At 42.3% G+C, this 17,365-nt stretch overlaps 1 protein-coding gene across 15 annotated transcripts in view; it reads right to left on the reverse strand.

Moving 5' to 3' along the window:
- The window catches only part of LOC111078413 (myocyte-specific enhancer factor 2), a 46,486-nt gene that overhangs the window by 17,142 nt on the left and 11,979 nt on the right, over nucleotides 1-17,365 (reverse strand). For all 15 annotated transcript variants that reach the window (XM_022373093.2, XM_022373089.2, XM_022373086.2 and 12 more), the window contains exons 2-3: nucleotides 9,303-9,589; nucleotides 2,411-2,485 (exon numbers count right to left, since the gene is read on the reverse strand). The gene's annotated coding sequence lies outside the window, so the exon portion shown is untranslated. The remainder of the gene's footprint in view (nucleotides 1-2,410; nucleotides 2,486-9,302; nucleotides 9,590-17,365) is intronic.

Below are 17,365 nucleotides of genomic sequence, written 5' to 3' on the forward strand. Positions count from 1 at the left end.
TGCTGTTGTTCGTGTATATAGCCAATACCCATTACCCATTACATGGCAGTGTTCCAAGGGGTATGCTGCATTTGTAGAGAAAGAAATGATGACTGAAAAGGGAAGTCCTAATTAATATACAAAGGAAAATAAAGGGTGTCACCATACTCTATACATGCCTTCCACTTTTATTGTTGCTGTTGTAAACGCTGCGTAGGTAATTTTCATAATATTTCATTCATTTCCCCCCACAAACAAAACAAACGGCGGAAAGTATCTTTTAGATGCAGCATCACGCAGAGTAGCTTGTAACCCCCTCCCCCTCCCTGTGGAGACCATAAGCATACGGGAATTACAGGGAAAAACAAAAAAACATCTTTTTAATTGCTTGGCGAGAGAAAGAGATTCATAATTTTAAATTGAAAAATGTCTTTGCGGGGAATATCAATTATGCAAATATCCAGAAAAGAAGGAGCTCAAGTAATTATAAGTCTCAAGGAGAGAGAGAGAGACAGAGAGACAGGGAGTGTGTCGTCCCCCTGTATCCGTATTTAAAGAGTGGCATTAGCATTGCCTAATTACATTTCAATTGCTTGGCTTAAACAGGGCTTAATGTGCCACCTCTCTCCAGTCCCTTCATAACAAACAAAAAAAAATAAGTAAAATCTCGAATCAATTTCGGGGCGAGCATTGAGTGCAATTTAAATGTGATTAAATGTTGGCTTAAGGACACTCGAAGCGGAGGGCAAAAAATAATACCTTAACCACTCTCTCTCTCTCTCTCTCTCTCTGCCTCACTCTCTGATGAATAATCTAATCAATTTTGCCCACGCTCTCAGAGAAAAGTCAAAGCCTGATGCCTCCAGGAGTCTCTCGTCTGCCTGTCATCCTGAATAAATTCCACCTTAACACGTGTGCCACAGAAGGTAGAAGGCATGGGCTGGGAGGCTGGGGGCTGGGGGCTTGGGGCAAGGGCACTGCTGTGAAAGCATTTCACTGTTTGCATGAATGATAAGTTCCCCAAACAGAGAGTGAAAGCAGGCCCCCGGGGGAGGAGCGAGAGCAGGGTATAGTATAGGATGGCCTTTCCACATAGCTGGCTTACAATTCTCTGGTAAAAACTCTCTCGTGTCCCTCTAATTGCCCCTGACAGTTGCTTGACTTTCTAATTGTTTCCCAAAAATAATCCACGTGGCATACTCACAGTAGTTGCCGCATACTACAAAAACTTATCTGGAAACTGTCAACCAATTCTCCAGTTTGCCTTTTACTTATCTCACTGAAACGATGACGGATTGCACATATTTAATGCAGTTTTTTCGAGGGCAAGCAAAAGTGGCTAAAAGGGCTGTTCAGTTAAGCGCGACAATTGCGGCAGAGCTTCATTCATATTCCACGCCTACACACAATTTTATTTTTGCCCCACATTGGTAACATTCAAATGAGTAGCATGAAATAAGGGACATTGATTGAGGTAATCATTTGCTATCAATCAAATATGTACACAAATGTGGGATGACATACAGAGATACACTCTCAAAAAGTATGATAAGTGGAGGCTGTTTGAATGACATGCAAATGGAATAAATACCAGGTAAATGAAGCGCTTTAAATGCAACTCAAAGCTTGGGTTCAAGCCCACAAGCCCCTGCCCCATTACCGCCCCTGCATTTGCATCAGCAAAGTATGCTACAAAAAAAAAAAAACAAGAATAAAAAACATCAAAGTACTCAAATGAAAGCGTTTCCTTCGTGGAAAAATCCTTGAGCTCTTTAACTGGAATTTTAATTTTTCTTTTCTGCTAACGAGCTCTGAAAACCAATTAGATGCATTATTACCTTATTGCTGGAAAGAACTGCGACACAACTTATCTTTATTGCAAAGTTTAAGGTTATTTGAAAGCCTTCAACTTGTTGAATATTCCTCTTCAGAGTTCAATTTTCCGTGCAACTAATCTTTGGATGGAAGGAAGCAAGCCCGGAACCAGATGATGGGAACAGCAACAGGACGGAGACAGGCATCCAGAACAGAGTTAGAGACAAACGACAGAGGCAAAAAGATACACGGAAATTGACGGAAACTCGCAGAGCAATAAAGAAAAGTGTCCCGCGCACACACACACACACGCAGAGACACTTCCCACTGCGAGGGGTGGGAGGACGAGGTTGGATGGATGGATAAGTTTTATATAATTTCTTCCCCGCCAAAGAACTTGAGTTATTGCCCCACCACCCCCACATACACACACACACATAGAGCATAATATTTCCCTTAATGTCTTTATTATGTTCCATTGAGTGTAAATATTTGCCTTGCCCACACACACACACTTCAGTGCCACTCTGCCACAGTTTGTGGCTAGCTTCGTAAAGCGTGGCACGTGCTGGAAGGTAGGACATTTCTGGGGGGGGGGAAGATAAACACGACTCACCTTAGCGGAAGAAGTATCTGCCTCTTGCCTTTGGCGGCAGACGACGACCAACAACAGGTACAAAATATATTTTCACTGCAATGAAAAAGAGTAAAGCGGACAAAGCCAAATGAAAATGTAGTCAATTTTAGCAAAGGGGGCGTTTTAAAAAGCCCCAAAAAAAAACAAAAGAAAACTAAACGAAAAACGCTTGAATATCGCAAGCGATTTATGACGCGCGCAGTTCAATGCACACGCGTTTTAACACGCGTTAACCTCCTGCAACGCATTGCGCCCCCCTGAAGCCCGGACTACAACTCTTCCTACTGCTCTGTCAACATATGCGGCATGTGTGCGTGGCATGCCCCCAACTTGGAAGCGAGAGCGAAAGATAGAGCTGGAGGGCTGGAGACAAGTGCTCAAAGCGAGTTTAAAGTTGAAAGGATACCATAAATCTTGTAAGCTGATGCAAAGCGACAGTCGACAGTAGAGCCGAACAACAGGCAGCAGTTTGAAGCAGCCAGAGGATGAATGGGGCAGCCACATCGACAACAACATCATCATCATCATCTTGGCTTCCAAGCCAATAATTTATCGACTGAAATCTAATGGAATCTACACTTTTTTTATCCATCAGAAGATTTACTTCGATCTAAAGACAATGAGATATCGTGTAAAAATCATTTAAATCAATTGATTAACTTGACTTTTTCTTTATTTTTAGCAGAAGGTTTACGTTTGGCAGGTCTTTGGTCTTTGAACTCTTCAAAAACTACCAAAAAGAAACTAAATCAACAATTTTGAAACACTTGAGTGTTTGTTGCACTTGAACTTAAGCCTTAAGTGTTCTGTTATATCTACCGAATACCAAACAGACTCACACATAGATTTATTTAGCCAAAAAGTTGCATTGTGAACGAAAAGCACAACCCACAAGGAGACTTTTGGATACCATAAATAGATTGGAAGATACAAAAGGTAGATCGATAGAATATGGATAGAGTATCCTCCTTATATATGTATGCAGGTCCTAAAATATCTGGTACAGGTGCTTCTCCCAATCCTTTTCTTTTTCCTTTCCCTTTCAATATATTCTTTCATAATCTTATTTCTATCTTTTGAAGTATTTCGATAATCTTTCATCTTTTAAGACCCACAACTTCTGCCTCCTTCTATCCCTTATGCGGCTCCCTGTTCCACAGCTGTTTATGGTTTCTGGTTGCTTATTACTGCCACTCGGATGTCCCTCAATCGGTTGCTTGTTGCATAAATGATTTTTGAGGAAATCCCCCAATTCAATGAGGCACATTTCCCGCCTCCTTCCACCGCTCTGTCAGGACTGGACTCCGAGTTGCATCGCGGACTCAAGTGGTTGCATCCTCTGGATGTTGAGGCAGCTTCCTGGTTTTGTGGCAGCAGGAGACCTCAGACCAGAGGCAGAGACAGAAGCATTCGAGTTTCGAGTGCGGATTCTATGACCAATGTAATGGTGTTTGGGGTGGGTTGGGGAAGGGGCATGTTTCACTTGAGCATTACCTCAAATGTATCTCTATCTCTGTATTGGTTTGTATCTGTATCGTTTATTGTTTGTATGTGTGTGTATGTGTGTGTTTCTGTGAGAGGGGAGCGCCTGCATCCACATTTCATTTGCTGTCTTTCTCACCTCAAGACCCAACAGAAGCAGACAGCAGCAGCGGCTGCAGCAGCGGCAGCAGCAGCGGCAGACAGCAGCAGCGGCCATAAGGCACAGATCTTTTCTGTGTATATGTATCTACATATGTGTGATTGTGTGTGTGTGCGTGTGTGGATATCTGTATATTTGTGCAATGTTTCCTTTGATTTTTGTTCGTTGTTTTTTCTACAATAAAAGCAAAAGTCAGAGGCGGTGGCGGTGGCATACAAAGGGGAGGCATAATTGAGGAATTCAATAATTGAATTCCCATATGAATTCTATAGAAAGACAATACATCTCTGTGGTAGCGGTAATCTTTAGGAAACCCCCTTTTTGCCACAGCCCTGGATGCAGAAGAAAACCCAAGAAAGATATTTCCCGTGTACGCAAATGTTATTGACATGGCAGGAATGGTGGGGGGCAGGAGCAGGAGGGGTAGTGGCAGGGGCATCGTCAGACCGACGCCCAGACTGACAGGCAGCCAAGCAGCAGCAGCCAAAGAGAGATGGAAAAGGGAATGAGGCAGAAGGCAGGGGCAGACAGGGCTTGGGCTTGTGCTTGTGGGATGGGGTACGGGATAGTGGCATGGGGCATGCCACTTCTTCCACTGATGTTACCGTTAAAAGAAATGCAATTAAAATGAATCTCTAGAACCCCTGAAAACCGTAGCAGCCCCAAAACGGAAGCAATTAGTAAAACTGAAAGCAGAGAGGGGCCCGGCACGGCACGGGACGGCAGGGTCCCGTAGAGATCTCCTCTCACAGGCACAGACATCTTCCATCTCCTCGTAATCCATGGCAACACACACACACACACACACACAGAGAGATCTTTCAACAGACACAACGCGTGCTCTATGTGGCATTTAAAGTTTGGGCTGAACATCGTGCGGCTGAAGGTACAAATCCACACGAAAGAGAGAATGCACTTTGGGAAAAGAAGGCGAAGCGGCCGAGCCAATCCTTTGGCTACGGTTACACACCCTCCCCCCTACTCCTGTCCTCCCACCATTTGTTGTTCTTCGTCACGGCTTTGGGGAGTGACAGCCCCCTGTGGAAATCATAATCTTTCAATAATTCCTTTTGTCATTCATGTTTTTGGTTTGGGGTTACACAGAAGGTAGCAGAAGACACTGAGGATGGGGTTCCTAAATATAGTTAGGATAATTCTATCTAGCTACCTCTTAGAGTGCCAGACAGCCACAATCGATTATTTGAGGGCTTGGAATCTAAGTAATAATTGGGAATTGAAGAATATGCTAATTATCGTTGATTAGTGTCTAAAATCTTAAAATGGATTATGGGAGATCATCTATAAGGGACCCCCTGTAGCATACATCCCGAAAGAAAAACCCAAATAAATATTCAATCAATCTGGAGCTGCCCGTAGACGTAGACGGGCCTCCTTTTGGCGATGGACCACCCACCAGATTTATCATCAGATTGCTGAATGCAATAGCCTCCATTCCTCCATGCCCCGGCGATCCCTCTCCCATAACGAAAGCAAACATAAAATCTGTATAAACATGGGAATCAACACAGCAGACAGATAGACAGACAAACAGACAGACGGAAAGAAAACTATGGCTATATCTATAGCTCTTTCTCGCGATGTGACTGTTTTGGCTATAGCTATGTATATCTGTTCTTCCGTCCGATTTTAGCTGCGGCACGTGTCACTGCCACGCCAACATACTCGTAGGATCTATCTTTGCTGCTGGCTGTAAAAATAAATTGCGGGGCCAATAACATTGCCCGTATTCTTCAGCATGAATCGATTTCTGTGTTTACTTGCAGAAATTTGATGATAATATTTCAAAATAGATTTCCGAAACCAACCCCTCGAGGGGGTGGTGTGCTGCAGAGGGGTGCTAGCTTCAGGTGTTCGTTCAGTTCATTCACAAATCTTTAATTTTAAAACAAAAACCAAAACAAAAATTTTAAATTTAGTTAACAAAAAATTCTATCTATAAAATTGTTCAACTTTGTTTTTTTCCTCGATCTCTGTAGTTTTTTTTTTCTTGTCTCCTCGTGACGGCATCGCACTGTCACACAAAATGGCGTCCGTTGGCGATCGTTTCCGTTTCATGCGCATGCGCGAAAATTACCCACCTCAGTGTGCGCATTTTCACCTCTCTGCTGGCTGTACTTATATTTCGCTCTCTCTCTATATATCCATCTTACTCTTTCTCTCTCTCTCTCTGCCTTTGCCTGCGATCGTGTGTGTGCGCCGCCATACGCCATTTGCATTTTCGGTCTAAATATAGACAAAGTGCTCGCCTCGATCGCCAGAGCATCCTCTGCCGCTGCTGCTGCCTCTGGCACTGCTACCTCACCTCTCTAACCCTCCACTCCCCCCCTCGGGCAATATTTATCCTCTTCTTAGCCATCTCTTTCCCATTCTTCCCCTTCTTGGCTGTTGTTTTTGTGCTCACGTTACGCGCGGCGCTGCTTGGGTCCCTCTTCTACCTTTCCCCTTCTGCTTCTCTCTGACGCTCTTTCAGTCGATCTATCCTTCTCTCGCTCTCTCTCTCACTCTTAGCAGGAGGGGGAGCTGTGCGTTTTGTTCGTGTATTGGCTCGCTGATTAAATTTCAGTTTTCATTCTACGAAAAATGCTCTCTCTCTTCGAAATATTTCAATCTTTCTACACAATATTTTGCAATCATCCAAGAGGGCGGAAAGTAAGGGAGAGAGGGAGGAATAGAAGGGGGAAGACAGAGAAAAGGAGAGAGACAAGAGTGAGGAAAAGGAGGGCCAAAGAAGGTGGGTGAAGAATAAGGTGAAGAGGGGTAGGACAGGGGCAGGGACAGGTGCTGCCAAAATGCGTTACGAAAGCGCCTGCCCAAAGTAAAACTACAAAAGCCACAAAAGAGTAGGGGAAAAGGCAGAAGGCAGGGGGACCCGGTAACGGGAAACTGACACATGCGGCATGCCCCCCATCTCCCATTCCCCGTGCTCGCCTGCCCCGTGCACGACCTGTGGCCGCTCGCTCGAATCGCTCTACCAGTTGCTGCTGTCCATGTCAGCGTCTGATGTCTGTCGTCGCCAATTGCGCAGCTGCAGATACCGATACAACAGATACAGATACAGATACCGATACACATATGGACCGATTCCAACCGATACAGATACAATTCACTGAGACAGAAGAGAGAGAGAGAAAGAAAGAGAGAACGAGTCTCGATAGAGCAAGAGGATGTGTTTGTTACACTGACATTTCATATAAACAAAGTATATATTGTATATATCGTATATATCTTCCTCTCATTCGTTATTTGTATATCTGCTGTGTGTGTATGTGTAGAATCCGTAATCCTCCTACAGAAGAGCACATGGAAATCGTTATACATGATCGATATATGATCTATAGGGGGTTATTCGATATTCTCAAATGCGGAATGGGGTGCTGGGTATATGCATGAGCATGAAATGTGAAATGTCTGAAGAAGAACAAAGATCGGACATGAGATGGATGCGAATCATGTGTGCAATACTTCCACGAAAAAGAACTTTCGATTCCAATTTGAAGTTAAAGATGGATCCGAATATTTGCAGAACTAAATGAAGATGTCTTTTTGGTATCTTCATTTGTTTTGCAGAACTGATCGTTCTGATGTTTATTGTGGAACAATAGCTAAGGGAAACCCATGTGAATATTGAGCTTTCTGATCGTTACTGTTGATACCACTTCTATCTCTGGTTGTATCTAGTCTCTCTACTATCTAGTCTGTCTCTATATCTCATCTATCTATCCAATATCTATCTCAGCAATTTAGTTAATTTGAAACCCTTCGATAGGAGCAATATCAACTTTAGTTCTGGCTTTGTTTTCTTTTACTGATGCACGGAATACCAGACCGAACAAGACCTACAACAACAGCTGGCTATGCTCTGCATATATACATATATATGTATATCTATATGTATGTACATATGTGTATACCTTTTCAACACACACACACACACACACACATAAGCATCTCTCATCGGATAGCATTCTCTTCTCGCATTGGCTTTCAATTAACGTACAACACTTTGCGCCAAGGAATTTTGCCCCATGACAACCACCAATGGAGTGGAGGGGGAGAGGTGTAGCACATGCCCAGGGTCTGGGGTGGGCTGTGGGTTGGGTGCACTGCCCAAGAGCATTCTAAGTATTACATAGACCGTCCGCAGAAATTGCTGGCATGTTCCATTAATTGCACAATATTTGTAATAAGGGCAATATCAGTTGCAGCCAAGCAAAATGTGGGGGAGAAGGTTTAGTTGGCCAGAGAGAGAGAGAGAAAATTCCTTGAAACTTTTACACCGCTGAATATTCTGGGAATTTTGTAATTAATCAGAGCACAAAAACACCAAAGGATTCATATAACATCTCGCATCGGGGTGCCTGGGCTTTTCTACCTGCCACCTGCCTGAAAATTTTAATGAAATATTTGTAGAGGTACGGTACGTGCATATTGCATTGTCCTCTGCATTTCCATGATGTTTTTTCGCTCTATTATTGCACTCGACAGCCGCAATAAAGGAAAAATTAAAGTTCCCCTCTGGCACCACTTTCTCGCTCTCTCTCTCTCTCTCCTCTATCTCTGTGGTGCTGCAGTGCTGTTTTCCCCCTTTGACATTTCTTCAGCAGGGGTTTTTTTCCTTGTTTTTTTTTGGCTCCGTCTTGGTCCGTCCGTTCTCTGTCATTTCATTTGCGGCTTTAAGTATTTTTGGCTTTGGGCCAAAATGTTTCTGATTTTTTTTTATTCATGTCTTGTTGTCGCCATGCCACAGACGACACACACACACACAGAGGGACTGTTAGTGATTAAGCGTGAAAATATCAGAGACCCCCATCCAACCATCCGTTTTCCCCCATCCCCCATGCACCATCCATGAGGTACAGCAACCGCAGCAGCAGCAGCAACAAATCAAACAAAAACAAAAACTAGAAACAATTTTCTAGTTTTCTGCAACATTTTCTATGGCTTTTTTCTTGTTATTTTATGGTTGGCAAATTAAAATGCTTTTCTTGTCGGTTTTCTGTGCGAGAGTTCGAAATGAGTTTAATTAAAGTGGAAATTAAGGATAGAAACAGCTACAGATGCAGATTGAGATGCATCTCAATTTTCCAAAATAAAGTTTAATTAGAAACCAGCCAAACTTTTTCTTTCATTCTGCCCAGGGAAGACCTTTCCCTTTCTCCATTTCATGTATATTAATAGTAAATGTTCCAGTTTCAGATTTTCACTCACCTTGGTTCCTTGAGGATGTGCAGAATGTGCAGGGAAGTCAACTGTTCCTGCAGTTTTCCTCCACATTCGATTGCAGATTAGACATAACAGATTTCAGGCTATGCCAGATATAGATGTATGTACACATGTATCTAAATCTGTATCTGTATCTGTATCTGCAGCTCTCCGTTCTCCGTTTCCACTCCGTTTTATTGTACGCACATTATGGCAATTGACGTGTTTCCTCTGTCGTTGCCACCTGAAGTTTTCCCCGTGCTTATGTCCTTGCCAGTTGCACAATTGTATAACTGAAAATAAATGGAGTGGAAGCGTGCGAGATGGGGATGGATATCAATCATTGCACAATCATTTGCGTATCTGTTTATCTGTGTATCTGTGGCATGTGTCGCATGCCCCGCTGCACCGAGACGACGCTCTCCCCCCAAGAGATGAATGCAACAAGTCATCAGGAAGGTGGGGGCGGGTATGCACGACAGTCACTTGCAGGATTCCTCTGTGCTTAAAAAATAACGCCCCACACATACAAAATTTGTCTCTGTATCTGTACCAATGCCTGTGTGTGCATCTCTCCCACTCACTCACTCTATCTCCCTCTCACTGTCAGTGTGTTTGAGTGTAGGAATGCGTGGGTGGCTAATGAAATGCTTCAACGAACAACAAGCATCAGCCACATCCCGTACCCTACCAACCCCACCCCATAGACTTGATCAGCTTTCCTGTATCTCGCACATTCTCTGTGTGTGTGTCTCTGCGTGTGCTTTTTGCATACGTATGTGTGTGTCTCTGCGTGTTGCCTGTGGTGCTGCCTTTTATTGTGTTGTTGCCATGGCAGTGGTGTTGCCTCCAAGTGGAATGAATGGCTGGCTGGCTGGCTGCTGCTGCTGACTCTTGTGTATGCTGGGAAGAGGAAAGCATGTGTATGCCCCAAGAGCGTGCCCCCTAGACAATCCACCTTTTCTCCACCTCCTGCACAAAGCCTGACAAAACAACACGCGACTCTAAAAAAATGTGGTAACTGTTTGCTGAGATTTCCCGCACATTTTCAGAAGTATTTTCTTTGGGTTGATGAATTCATTTTGGGCAGAAGCCACTGAAACTTCTACTAAAATATTTTGTACTTTTTCATTTATTTTTTGGGCTCATAAATGACAAATACTTAGATACTCGTAGGTGGATATCTCCTGCAGGGCATAGCCGATTCTTCAATGCTGAATGACATACAAGAAAAGCGCCGTGCAGTTGTCTCTCATAAATTTCCCTCGCCCCCAACAAAATCACGTTCTTTTTTCTTCCTCTCACTCTTTCTGTATCTACCTATTGTCTCACTTCCCCTATTCCCCTCCTCTGTCTCTCTCTCACTCTCCCTCACTCTCTATCGATGACATATATCTTTGTCTCTATATCTCAAACATTCCCTATATCTCAAACGCCCACTCGTCATGTGCCTCAGCCTCATATTTGAATTTATTTGTTCTTTGTTGTTGATTTTTGTTTTTTTTTTTTTGTATTTTTTTTTTTGTGTGTCAAAATTTTCCTCTTAATTATTCCTGTAAATATTTCCAAAAACATAATCGTAATTGGGGCTCGTATTCCTGTTATTATTATTGTTATTTTTGGTCGAACATTTTCGTGATTTTTCGTGCAGTTTTTGGCTTTTCGGCAACTCTTGCACATTACGTTGGCTATTGTTGGCTTTTGGCCAAAGTCTACAACTACAATTTTTGCGTAAATAAACAACATTTTGTTGCAATTGAAAAAGAAAACAAATATGAATATAGGAGACATCCTTTGTTTAGGGGAAACCGCATCTTTGAATACACTAGAGATCCATAAATGCTCTGAAATGTTCCACAATTCTTCGACATTCTGGAAAATTTTAATTCCAAAAACAAAACACAGTAGAGTTTTTTCCCCTTGATTATGGCCACTTTTCTCATGATTTTCCCATAGAACGTGTTCTCCGCTGATTCGTAATTTGAGGCATACCCCAATTGGAGGCATGAAGGCAGAGAATATGCAAAAAAAAAAAAATGAGACGTTAATGCATTAAAGTTGTTGCACAAGAAAAAAAAAACTAAAAGGAAAAAAAAGGGGGACACGGGAAATATTTTTAGATCATAGAAGGCGCATAGAACGGCGTGGAGTCCCATTCGGGAGCGATTGGGTGACGCAGTGGGAGCCACAGGCAGAACCAAAGCCAGAGCCAGACGGCATATTAAATTTCCCAACGGAAATGGAAATGGTTCGAGTGCTTTGACAGAGTCTAACTTCAACCTCTTCCCCTACACTCTCTAATGCCTGAGCCACCTCCAGGGCAGATGCTTTTCCTGTTTTTCTAAGCACACAAGTCTAGGCCCCAAAGGTGATAAGGTGATAATCTGATAAGTGATAAGCTTTTCCAATGCCAAGCCTCTTAGGCAGCATGTCCCCCCCAAGGCGGGAAAATCGTTTTCCTTTCCTTTTCTTGATTTTATTTATTCTCTTACATTCCTTTTGTGGCTCCCTCTGTGGGCCGTATGGGCAAGTGGGCTGGTGATCGTGAGCGCGCCCTCTGCTGGCCTGATCAACCCGCGACATCTGGCGGCCAATATTTCCTTAGCAGCATGTTGCTAACGGTAGCTGTGGCCTTTGTTGCTGGCAACATTTTGAATTTATTTTTTTGTTTTTTTGTTTTTTCGATAAAAACCTCAACAAAACAGATGTTTCTTTTTTCACTTTTTTTTTGGGAAATTTGAATGACTTTTTATTGAGAAAACTGCACTTTTCTGCACTGCTTTTTACAGATTTTATGGCATTTTAGGTGCAATTTTTCTGCACAACACTTGCACTATTTTTCACTATTTTTGATGGATTGATCGATTCCCGAAAGGCACCGTTTGAGAACAGAAGCGTGGCGGGCGATTGAATTGAATTGAGGATTGAATGCGAATGAAAATATTGTGTACCATAAACGTGTGTGTACATATGTATATATGTAGCATTTCCTACACTTCAATTTTACTGGCAGTGGAGGCAGAAGAACAAAATCGCATATACAACAAACGAGGAGGAGAATGTATAATTATAAATAAATGTTCTATAAAAAACGCTTTTTGTTTCTTGTGCCTCTGTTCTGTTCTGTTCAGTTCCGTTCCGTTTCGCTCGGATCTTTTCAGATCTGTTCTATTCTTTTCTGAGATATCTTACGGTTTCTGTTTTCTGTTTAGTTCGCGTTTTGTTTGTTTGCTTGTTTGCTTTTGTTTTTGCCTTTGGTTTTGAGCCAAATTTAAATTTTGAGGTAACCCCAAAATAAGAACCATCCCGAAACCCGAAAGAAAAGGCCACAGAAATCATTTTCGGTGGGATTCCCCGCCGCTCAATCTCTCACTCTCTGAATCTCTTTTTGATGAGCATTCGAGAGTTAAGCGTGAGCCCCACAAGTGCTCTTCCAAAGCGCTTTAATGCCATTTTCATAGAATCGAGTGAGTGGCGTGTATATATGTACATACATATGTGTGTGTGTGTGTGCACAAAGGATTTGCTGCGGCTTTTTCCACTTTGAGCAGCAGACCCCGGAGAAGCTGGGCTTTTAATGTTTTTGGTCAGAAGAAGTAGAAGAGGCACAAGCCAAAGCTAAGGGAAGCTAATCAGATTATAAGGGAATCAAATTAAGCGAACATTTATGTATTCAACCAGAGTGTAACGTAGCACAGCGTAGCGTAACGAACATAAGAAGTGGCGTTTAAATGGTCACATCCTGACGCAAATCAGTTTTTAATATACATATGTCTCATAGTTACAGAATTAATAATCTTTGATTTTTATCGATTTCCCTTTTACATGCTTATCATTTATCGATTTTTTCATTGATTGGTTATTAATGTATGCATTTCTTAACACTTTGGTACTTTGCATTTTCTTGTATTCCTCTAGTTATTTCAATTCCACTAACACACAGACACACACACATACAAAACAAACACTTCGATAACGCGCTTCCGTAGTTATCATTGATCGGAGCATCAATGGGCAGACTTAGAGATGGCCCAATGTGCTAGTGATGACAAAAAATAACGCGTGGACTCCTCCGACAGCAATGCGATGCTTCGCGTGTGGATTGCCCGACGACTGATGCGGTGCGATGCAATGCGCTAATAAACCTCTTAATTCTTAATTCTGACCGATCGCTCGAAAATAAATCGAAACACACACACACAGACACACAGGGATGGGAAAATAAACAGAGATACATATACACCGACAGGCCATCCCGCACACTGAGAAATATATTTTAAAATTGTATTATTTTTGGGTTTGTGGCTTTCGCTTTCGCTTTTGTTATTGTACAAGTATTTTGGTTGCCTTCTCGGATATATGCTTCTCCGATTCTGATTCCGATTCTGTATCTTTTGTGCTGTATGCTTTGAGTTGTTGCTTTCGCTGACGATCTCCTTCGACTAAAAGAAAGGAAATTTCTGAGCATCTGTTTTTGGGGGGCAGCCGCTGGCTGCTGGGCTGTTGGACTGCTGCTGCCTTTTGCTGCATTGGAAATGTAAAGTGCGATGATTTTTAAATAAATTTTCACTTATTTTTATAACCACGAGGCCAAGGGGCACACACCCCACACAGCCCACTCAGTCCATGCCACACCCCTGGCCCATCGAAAAACATTTACAAATACATATGTACATGCATACATACAATATATACTATATATGTATAGTATACTCGTACTTATGATCCCTTACTATTCTTTGCTAATTTCTCTCGCCTCAACGGATGCTAAGGAGAGAGGAGAGACCAGAGGCCAGGGGAATTTCAGTTAAAATTAGCACCGAAACTGAAAACATCAATATTTTTACATTTCCCCGATGTGCATGTGATTTCCATGGCATGGGAATTCCACACAAAACAAGGAGTTATTTTTAAACAACAGTTCACTCGAAGGCAGACCCCCGACCCCGACCACGACCACGACCCCCCCGCTCTGAAATGCGTTTTGTGAGTTTCGGCAGAAATCGCTCGCCAATGGGTCCATCCCCCACACCATCCGCTCGCCAAAAGAATGCCAAAATGTTTTAGTATATTGGAAAATCCTTTTTTCGCCATTAGCCATTCGAAACTATTGCAAAGATTGCCACAGCTTCATTTGAGAGTATTCCCTGCTCACATTTGTCCCAGTACCTGTACCTGTTCCTATTCCTGTTCCTGCATAAAATTTCATCAAAGAAAAGGGGCGGAATCTATTTCCATCCTCAATTTGCGTACGTTCGCATAATTTTTCTCCGAATTTTACGCAATTTAGGCCTGCCAAAAGCAAAAATCTGCTGCTATCTTATATAAACCATAAACGTTTTAAGCCAGTCACGTGGCTAAAGGACTCACACACTTGCGTCCTAGCAGAAGAAGGATTCCATTCTGCATTCGCCTTCAGGTATGCAACATTTTTGAATGGAGTGATGGAAATACACACACTTCTGGGGATTACAAGCTACAAAATTATGGGGCAGAAAATGCACACGATTTTGGGGGAAAACCAAAGCAATGCCAGAGTTTCGGGAACACTACTCTACTCTCAGGAACAGTCTTCTATTCTCAGGAACACTCCTCTTGTGCCGGGAACACGTCCTTTGACAAGGAAAAACGGGTGCCAGGAAGAGAAGGTGGAGGGCACCATTACTGTGGCCAATGAAGCGTTAGTGTGGTCGCTGCGGTCGTATCCCAATACTTGACACACTACTTCCACAGAGATACACACTCTCGCACACAGAAAGAGATGCCGCCGAGGCACAGAGATACCCACACACCTGCCTGTGTGCCTGCGTTTACTGTCGGGTGGGGGCTGTGGCTGTATAAGCGTAAAATTTGATTGAAAATGATGAATTAATGAGGCGTTAAATGATTAAATACGAACAGAATGGCTCTCGGTGCGCCCTATTGAACTGGAAGGCATTGCTGCGAGAACATTAACAATATGAGACACGACATAAAGGGTCCTTACCTACACCCCAGCGCCGCCCATGCCCATGCCCACCCATTATCCACCCATCAGTGGATGCACGCTCCATGACTCCCGTCAAGTGTCCTTATCAACCCGATGAACTAGCAAAGTTTCACACAAACACCACAATTATTTTCCAATTGGATTGTGGCGATTATTCTAAGGAATATTTCTAGTAATTATGAAATTCAATTCAATTAAAAAGCGTTAGAAGAATATTAAGGGATTAAGCGAAGTTCCACTGGAGATTGAAAAAGGTAAATAAATAGTAAATAGTTATTTCAACGAGAATTCCCAGACTGTATCAGTATTCCCTGCATAACTTTAAAACTGGACCGAAATTGATGGTACAGTATTTTTTCGATCAGTTTTTAGTTTAATGTCAAAAAGATATCGATGATCAATTAACCGCTTGTGGGGATTGAAAATATAAGTGGAATATATAAGTGAAACCTGTGCTGAGTGTTGTGTCCTGGATCCACTACCATGGCAATCAATCAAAAAGTGTTGCATGAATGGATTGTTGCAGTCATATTCTGTTATCCAAAATTACTTTAAAATGTACTTTATTATAACAAATTTTGGAAATAAATAATCTACTATTCCATGCCATTCACGTGTAATTTGCCTATTTGCATAATCGACACACATTTGATGGCTTATTCCGCACACACACACTCACACAGCACCCCCCAAACAGTCAGCCACTCTCCATATCATTGTTATTGATGAGCCGCCCATCGAAAACCCATCCTCTAGTTCAACTCCATCTCCTATGCCATGGCATAGCATATCCTGGGAGCACGAGAGTCGCATTAAAAACCAATAACTTACATTGCCTGTCAAAACCGCGTACACAAAAAAGACAAAAGAAAAAAGGTGTATATAGATAATACATACATATTTATGTATATGTGCATGCTATACATATGTACATCTGAATAGGTAATAGCCCACCCGATTACGATTCCTATGCTGTGTGGAGGAGGTGCCATCAGGTGCTTGGCACCCATCAAATTTGTTTGTTTGTTTGCCTTCGTTTTCCCTGTATTTTCCCTGCATTTTCCAGGCTGTTCTATGCCCATTTATGAAGATTGCAGATTGAAAATTGAAGCGTGAAAATCGCACACAATAAAACCAATGAATTTTTTCTGTAATTTGTTTTTATGGCTTAAAGCCGAGATAAAAGGAAGGGGCAATGGTAAGTCTATCGCCATTTACATACCACACCCATTCGAGAACATTCTTTTCTAAAGCACCTGTAGAAAAGATACAGTAATACGATCCTAATGGTTCGACGGCTCCAGTGCAGCAAAATACATTGATTTGCTGTACAAAGTTCGTCGAATGACACGAATAGAAACGAGACGCCATTTTCAAAAATATCTATTAATTGTTTTTAATTAATCAAAGGTATGGATGGATTTTAGATGAATATAAATGGGAAATTTGCCAATAATATAGGAAAGAAATGCAACCAATTTACATAGCTAATACCACAAGTTGTACTGCTTCATTCAAGCATAATACCCTTTTATACCATAGAGAGAGAGAGAGAGAGAACAATAGACATGGAGATGGATTATTAGTAAAAGTATTTGTGTGTATTTTGGTTAGATAAAACCAATTTATTTGCCATTTCCAGGCCATCAAATATTCAAACTGCGTGCGGCGTCAATCAATCCAAAGAAATATATAGAGAGAGAAAGAGAGAGATTGATACATAGAACGAGCAAAGGCATTTCCGCTGCGACAGGCAGACGACGACCAGAACCTGCAACTGCAACTGCAATTGCAATTTGCAACTGCAACAGCAACAGCAACCTCTGTTGCAACAACAAACTGAAAACAGCAATAACTTTGTATGCAAATGCAGGTATTGCAGAGCCCTCCTCACAAGGTACTGCCCCAAACAGAGAGCCACATAGACCACAGCTCACAGGCCGAATCCGAAACGTGACTGGAAGCCGAACTTCACTTTCGTTTTGGCCAGTTTTCGTCACAGCAAAGATTGTAGAGAAGGTGGGGGCTTGACGGTGGATACACCATTTGACGCATACCAAATGTCCTTGAAATGCGATTG

The sequence above is a fragment of the Drosophila obscura genome, unplaced genomic scaffold, assembly GCF_018151105.1.
Source record: "Drosophila obscura isolate BZ-5 IFL unplaced genomic scaffold, ASM1815110v1 contig_17, whole genome shotgun sequence".
Classification (NCBI taxonomy): domain Eukaryota; kingdom Metazoa; phylum Arthropoda; class Insecta; order Diptera; family Drosophilidae; genus Drosophila; species Drosophila obscura.